The sequence below is a fragment of the Poecilia latipinna genome, unplaced genomic scaffold (assembly GCF_001443285.1).
Source record: "Poecilia latipinna isolate Pla-1442-1.1 unplaced genomic scaffold, P_latipinna-1.0 Scaffold2852, whole genome shotgun sequence".
NCBI lineage: Eukaryota > Metazoa > Chordata > Actinopteri > Cyprinodontiformes > Poeciliidae > Poecilia > Poecilia latipinna.
Genome location: NW_015115468.1, coordinates 16,058 through 23,879, shown reverse-complemented (window position 1 = coordinate 23,879; position 7,822 = coordinate 16,058). Strand labels below are relative to the sequence as shown.

General features: G+C 41.4%; 1 long non-coding RNA gene across 1 annotated transcript; it reads left to right on the top strand.

Moving 5' to 3' along the window:
- The first annotated feature begins 1,428 nt into the window (after nucleotides 1-1,428).
- On the top strand, nucleotides 1,429-7,449 carry LOC106939384 (uncharacterized). Its single transcript, XR_001422831.1, has 2 exons — nucleotides 1,429-1,530; nucleotides 7,420-7,449. It is a non-coding gene; the product is annotated as an uncharacterized LOC106939384 (long non-coding RNA).
- Nucleotides 7,450-7,822: the final 373 nt, after the last annotated feature.

The window sequence follows — 7,822 nt, the reverse complement described above, 5'->3', positions numbered from 1 at the left end:
GATCCGACATCTCTGGCATGAAGTTCTTTATGGGGTGGCTGATGAGCTCCAACACATTTCACCTGTGGCAGTCAGGTAGAACTGAAACACAAAGAGAGCCCCATAGAGGTCAGTGACCATAACATCCAGCACTGTTCAGTTGCAGCACAAATTATAGTCTGACAGCAGACATGCTTGTCTTTCAGCTACTTATGTTTGAGAGACTGATATGAAAACCATGCAGAGCTTGTAGAGCACTTAGTGTCCATTACACTCCCAGTTCTAGCAGAATAACATTTTAAATCAAAGCTCCAAGCAGCCTCAAGCGGCCCTCTCAGCTCAGCACGGCTCCGGCCTATTGGCCACCGCGTGGGTCCCAGCACTGCCTCCTGCCAGCCACCACGGACGCTCTTGTGTATTTCCCGCACCTGTCCACCAGAACGTATGCATCGATGAGTTCTGCAGCGCTCCTTGATGACTCACCAAAAATCTGGTGCAGATCGGCCGATATAGCGAGGAGATATAGCTGATGGAATAACCTAGGTGGCGCAGTAGAGCTAAATACCAATTTAATGCTGCTGGGTTCTTTAGCGGTGAATAAAGGTCATACATATCCAGTTTCGTCCCAATTGGATGTTCCGTGTGTGATTTAGAGACAATCGTATGCATATGGCGAGGGACAGCAACTCGCCATTTTTCCACGCCCACACAGTTCAGCCAGCATTGACAGAGTTCATCATCATGTCATTTTGTCAGTTGGCACAGGATTATCCCCTTATAAATAATAGAGTAAAAGTAAGATATACAGCAGAAAAAACAGCTGACTTCCTTTCGGAAGTGGGCGGTGCTAAGGTGATGTCATCAGTTGACCATCTAAATGTGATGAGGGCTGGTCTGTAGAGAGACATAGGAAGTGTGATACAGCTGTGACCTTTGTAGAAGTTATCTCACCTTGATATTTTATGGTGAATAGTCAAAGTTTGGCACTTAGCCACGCCTACATGCTTTGATGTACGAAAATTCCTGTGATAACTTTTGACCTTCAATGTCTCAAGAGTGTGCTCAGTGAGTTTGAAGTCTGTATCTCGAAAGCTGTAGGGAGGAGTTCGATCAGATGCCATGTCTATAAAAAACAGTAAATGGCAGGTTTTGATCCAAAATGGCCTACTTCCTGTTGGCTTTGGACCATGGCTCCAAGAGACTTTTTGATACATCCTGACAAGATACACATGTGTACCAAGTTTCATAATTCCAGGTTAAAGCATGTCTTGGGGCTGATCCTTTAAAATATTCTAGGGGGCGCTATAGAGAAATTAGGCCACACCCACCAAATATTGTTATAGATTCCTGTCAGGTGGCCGATATGAATCCATGCCAGTGAGTTTGGTGCAGCTCAGCTCAAAATTGTGGAATTCAGAGCCAAATGTATGGCAACGGCGTTACAATTCGCAACGCCGCCACGCCCACGTACTCCATCGAAAACAAACGGGGTTGGAATCCACAACACACCAACATGTCTTCTGTCTGTGGACACAGTTTCATGTTGATTAGGTCAAAGGAGACTTCCAGTTGAGGCAGTGCCATGTGAGTGTAACAGAGAGAAAAGCTTGTGTCTGTCTGTGTGAGTTTTGATCAAAATGATTGTAGGTGTTTATGAGAGTTTTGATCAATGTGTTTGTTTGGAGCCACCTAGTGGTGTGATTAGTGACTGCATGCAAAGGGTCCACCAGAATTCTGAGGAGCGCTGGTGGAGGTAGGCGAGAGAGACGCAGCTCTTCACTTCTTTTTTTACTTAGGGTCATATTTTTCTAGTTCAACAATTAACGAAGTACTGTAAGAATATTTAACATCTACAAATATAATTTGTAAAGTTTTTCTCGTGGTTGGGCTGGAAAAATGTGACCCTATGAGTGGGAGCTGGTGTTCCTGGCTGACCACTCAGTCACGACGCTAACCGTGTCTTTTATTTTTCAGCCTGTCGGACCACTTGCCTCCAGTCAAAGTCACATTGTGAAGAGTTTTTTTTATTCTGTATTGTACTAGGTGACCGACAACTAAACAAGAAGAGTTACATGAGGACGTGGGTCTGTGAGCTCCACAGCTGAACCATTACATTTATGATAAATGGCTCTTATAAAATTACGCGACATAGCCCCACACAGGCTGCTGTATATATTAGACAACAAAGAATCATCCAGGTATGCCTAAAAAATCTCAAACCAACAAGTTCGGACAGGACACGGGAGCCTCTGAGGCGGAAGCGAGCTCAGCTAACCTAGCTTGCTCAAATGCAACAATGGCGACTGCAGCAGATGATCTGAATGGCATCATGGAGGAATTACAATCAATGAAACAAGAACTGTTGAAGAAAATGGACGAAAAAGCTATAGAAATGCAAACGGAGCTACGCAACGCCACTGATAAACTTAATAAAACACTGGACAAACTTGAGAGTCACACGTCTGAGCTGGAAAACGGAGTGACCGCTAACGCCGACACTATTGCGGCTATAGAGTCTGACTTGTCTGGGATGACAAAAGAGCTTACCCTGCTCAGAACCCGGTGCGAGGATATGGAAGCTCGATCACGGCGTTGCAACGTTCGCATCACTGGAGTGAAAGAGGGGCGAGAGCAAGGGAAACATCCATCTGTTTATGTAGCCGGTATGCTGAAAGAAGCCCTTGGACTGGACAAGTTGCCGACTCTGGATAGAGTGCACCGGACCCTCCTACAAAGCCAGTACAAGATAATTTGCCACCAAGGGCGATTGTAGTTAAATGCCACTACTTCACGGAAAAAAGAATTACTTCTCCAAAAGGCAGCAGAGACTGGGTTGATAACAACCGCTGATGGTGACATCCGTGTCCTGCCAGACTTCACCCAAGCTGTGAGTAAACAACGCGCAGCTTTTACTGAAGTAAAGAAACTGCTTGGCAGCTGTGCTGGAGTCCGCTACGGCCTCAGGTAACCAGCAAGGTTAAGGATTACTACGGCGGATGGGCAAGAAACGACCTTCAAGGATCCAAAGCGTGTGAAGGAGTTCATTCTGAAGGAGTTACTGAGTGCTGAAGCGTCCCACTGAACATGGCTTTTCACAACGATGAGCTCGAAGAGAGCGTGTGCTGGAGTTATTAGAACTGGACGGTGCCGTTGCAAGACAATAACGAACATTAGTGCTGAACAATTGAATCTTACAGGTAATGCATGTCTTATAATACGTTTTCTTTATATAGGAAACAATCTGTAATAACTTCTAAGTTTTGGCTTTTTTTATACCTGCATTTTTTTAATGGAGCCTTGTGATGCTATATTGGGAATATGTGCTATTATTGCTGGAGAAAATACATTACTTTGATTACAGTTTATATTTGGGTTCTGGTGTGGGCTAACGTGGTAAGCATTATATTGGTTTGTGTAGTATGGAGATACACTGTGTGAACCTGAAGGAAAACGGTCTCCTTTTGAGGCTATTCTTTCTTATTTTCTTTTTTTCTTGCCGTTCTATTATTGGTGCTTTGTTAACTTTGTGTTCATTATTCCCCAATCCCCCTTGCCCTCCCTGCCCTTTTTTAACCTCCCTATTCCCCTTATGGACTACATGTTGGATGTCTCCTTTGCTGAGTCCTGCCTATGTCCTCTGCAAATGATAAGGCACTAACCAACACCACTTTGGTGTGCTGGAATGTCAGAGGATTAAACCATCCAGTCAAACATAACAAAGTATTCTCTCATCTTCATAACTTACAAAGCCACATTGTTTATTTACAAGAAACCACATTGTTTATTTACAAGAAACCAATTTGCTAAATAAAGATCAGTGTAGACTCAGCAGAGGAGGCGTTACACAATTTTTTCACTCGGATTTCAACAGTAAGAGCAGAGGAGCAGCTATCTTAATACATAAAGATGTACAATATGAAGAGTCTAAAGCAATAAGGGACAAAAATGTCAGGTATGTCATCACACAAGGCAAATTATTTAATAGGCCTGTCATTGCCAATGTTTATGCACCTAACAGGGATAATGTGGATTTCTTTAGCAATCTTTTTTCCCTCTTATCGGATCTTGAGTCACACAATTTAATACTAGCTGGGGACCTGAATTGCACTTTGAACCCAACATTGGATCATTCAAGCCCAAAGTCTATTAAGCTTAGCAACTTAGCCCATTGTATTAATATGTTTCTTGAAACATACGGAATGGTGGATCCCTGGAGATTCAAATATCCATCATCCAAGCAATTCTCTTTTTTCTCCCCAGTACACCGAACCTACTCAAGGTTCGGTGTACTGATCAAAAGTTTCCTATTGATCAGAAACTTTTGCCCATGGTCACCCAAGTAGACTATGGCAGCATTGTTATATCAGATCATTCCCCAGTTATTCTGGGGTTGGGCTTTTCTGAAGACAAATTTCCCACCTTTTCGTGGCAACTTAATCCCAGACTACTGTCTGAACAAAGGTTTGTTGACTTTATCAATTAACAAATAGATATTTTTATTGAGTTGAATGAGTCGCCTGAGATAAGTAATGTTACACTTTGGAAAAGTCTAAAAGCATTCCTGAGAGGTCAAGTGATATCTTACGTTGCTGGTGAAAATAAAAGGAGGACTAAACAGGCTTCAGAGCTTATTGAACAAATTAAAACGGTAGATCAACTACATTCAGCTACACCTTCCGATGATTTATACAGAGAAAGAATTCTACTTCAAACGGAATTTGATTCAGTCACGAATGTCAAAGCTATAGACATGTACCTGAGGTCTCGTCTCACCTATTATGAGTCTGGGGATCGTGCCAGCAAAATGTTGTCCCATCAACTTAAACAGTCAACAGCTGCGTGTTTCATTACAGCAATAAAGGATGAGTATGGTAGTATATTTACTAACCAAAATGAGATTAATGCCCAGTTTAAGTAATTTTTTGAGAATCTGTATACTTCTGAAACTGATGACACTGCCTTGATCGAAGACCTGTTCAGCAATTTGTTATTGCCCAGTTTAGATGACTCGGACAAATCTAAGTTGGAGGGCACTATTACTATATCAGAAATGACTCAGGCCATCACAAAAATGAAATCTGTAAAGGCGCCTGGCCCAGACGTGTTTCCCATAGAGTTCTTTAAAAAATTTGCACCAAAATTAGTCCCTTTACTGCTAAGAGTTTTTAGGGAGATATTGAACCAAAAGGCTCTACCTATGACTATGACACAAGCAGTTATTTCACTAATACTTAAAAAATCTAAAGACCCCATGCTCTGTGAATCATATCATCCAATTAGTTTGCTATGTTGTGATTATAAGATTTTGGCAAAGGTCCTTGCTGGTAGGCTCGAAGATGTTCTTCCCAAACTTGTTCACCCAGACCAGACAGGGTTTATAAGGGGCAGGGAGATATCCAGTAATTTGTGATGTCTCTTTAATGTAATCTATCAGTGCCATAATGTTGAACCTGAAGTAGTAATATCCCTTGATGCCCAAAAGGCATTTGATAGAATTTAATATAATTTTTTGTTTACTACACTCAAAAGATTTGGATTCGGCACCATCTTCTCCACTTGGATCACCAGCACAGCCCCACATGCGTCAGTACAAACAAATAAAGTCATGTCTAGTTTCTTTCCTCTTTCACGTCGTACTCGACAAGGATGCCCTCTTAGCCCCCTTTTGTTTGATATTGCTATTGAACCTCTGGCAATCATGATAAGGGACTCTGCTAATTTAGCTGGTGTGCAGAGAGGTGGGCACATTAACAAATTATCCCTATATGCTGATGACCTCCTTTTTCTGTCTAGACCCAGTACCACAATACATATTGCTCTTAATCTAATTGAAAAATTTGGGCAGGTATCTGGTTATAGATTAAATCTATCCAAAAGTGTTATATTCAAAATCAACAAAAAAGTGCGTCAAATGACCTTCCATAGTTTCCCCTTTACAGTCAGTAAAGATAGTTTTGATTATTTGAGCGTCTGTGTAACGTATGACTACAATTGCTTGTTTAACAAAAATTTCACTAAGGCATTGAATAAGGCTAGATTGGATATGGAGAAGTGGTCAAAACTCCCTCTGTCTCTTGTAGGAAGAATAAACCCAGTCAAGATGACAATCACACCAAGGTTGTTATACCTGTTTCAAACCATACCAGTCTTTATTCCTAAGAAGTTCTTCAAAGAATTAAACAAACATATCTGTGTTTATCTGGAATAAAAACATCCCGAGATTTAGAAAGGAATATCTGGAGAGACAGAGGGAGGATGGTGGACTATCCCTACCTAATTTTCTTTACTATTACTGGGCAACCAATATCCATAAGGTTTTGTATTGGTTTACAGATCAGTCAGATGCCGAATCTCCAGTTTGGGTCCACCTGTAACAACATTCCAGCAATCCAGTTTTGCTTAGTTCATTAATATGTAGCCCTTTACCATTGAGTAAATGTCATCAGACAAACAATCCAGTTGTTGGGGGCTCTAAGGATATGGTCCCAATTTAGGACTCACTTTCAAAGTAGAAATGCACTAACTGTATCTCCTGTGGGATGCAATGTTCAGTTCACCCAAGTGGCATGAGAGAGGCATAACTTGCATAAAGGACCTCTTTGAAAGTCAACAGCTGCGTGTTTCATTACAGCAATAAAGGAAAATTTATTTCCAAATTTATTTCTTTTGAACAGCTAAAAAGGGACTTTGGTGTACCTCGGGCTGACTTCTTCAGGTATCTCCAAGTATGTAGTTACGTGAAAGCTAATTTCTCATTAACGCTGCCTCGAGTAACGTGGATTGATGAATGTTTGGATATGAATCTGTCTGATAAGGGCTTAGTATCATCTATATATGGCAAAATTCTGAACACTGCATCCCCATCACTTAGACATCTGAAAGAATCATGGGAAGAAGAGTTAGGGGAACTATTTACTGATACAGCCTGGCAGGCCGCAATTTCAAGAATCCACTCTTCTTCAATTTGCATTAGACTTGTCCCCTAATAAACTATCTAAAATGTATCCGGAAGTAGAGTCATAAGAGAAATATTGATTGAAGTGCTCTAACTGCTCTATTTGGGGTTGTCCCTCGACAACACCAATAACGCAGCAGGCCAATGCCATAGCTTTTGCTACACTACTTGCCAGACGCTTAATATTATTTAATTGGAAGAGAGCCGCTCCTCCGTCTCATAAGCAATGGATGGAAGATGTTATGTTTCATCTGAAGCTTGAGCATCTGAAACAATCAACGACTTCATTCAACAGTACAACATCACCTGGCAGCCATTTCTTTTGTATTTTGAGACACTCTTCATGAGTATGTAGTCCGTCCTCCCCCCCACTTCCTCCCCTCTTCACTAAATGTGATGTTAGCACATGTTGTCATTTTGTTTTTGTTTAATTGTTATTACATGTCTAAAATAAATAAAAAGATGTATATAATAATAATGATTAGGTCAAAGGGGTCAGATAGCAACTGTTCACAGTAAAACATGACACTTCCTGTTCTCAGGGGGCGTGGTCTAAGTGATGTCATCACTTGACCATTGGGTACTGTAGTGCACCCGATGATGATCAATCAGTGAAAGTTTGGTGCCTCTGTGCGTTTTTGTGTAAGAGTTATAACAATTTACAGTTTCATGGCGAATAGGTGAACTTTGACCCCAGGAAACCCCCCTTTAGCAGGCACAAAAACACAAACCTGTGATAGCTTTTAATTGGCCATGCCTTATGAACGATCTGACCGAGTTTGAAGCCGATTGATCGAAATCCCTTTGATGAGTTTGATCAAATGCGAAGGCTGTAAACGGCCCGAAATGGGGTCAAAATCGGAACTTCATTCCAAAATGGCCGACTTC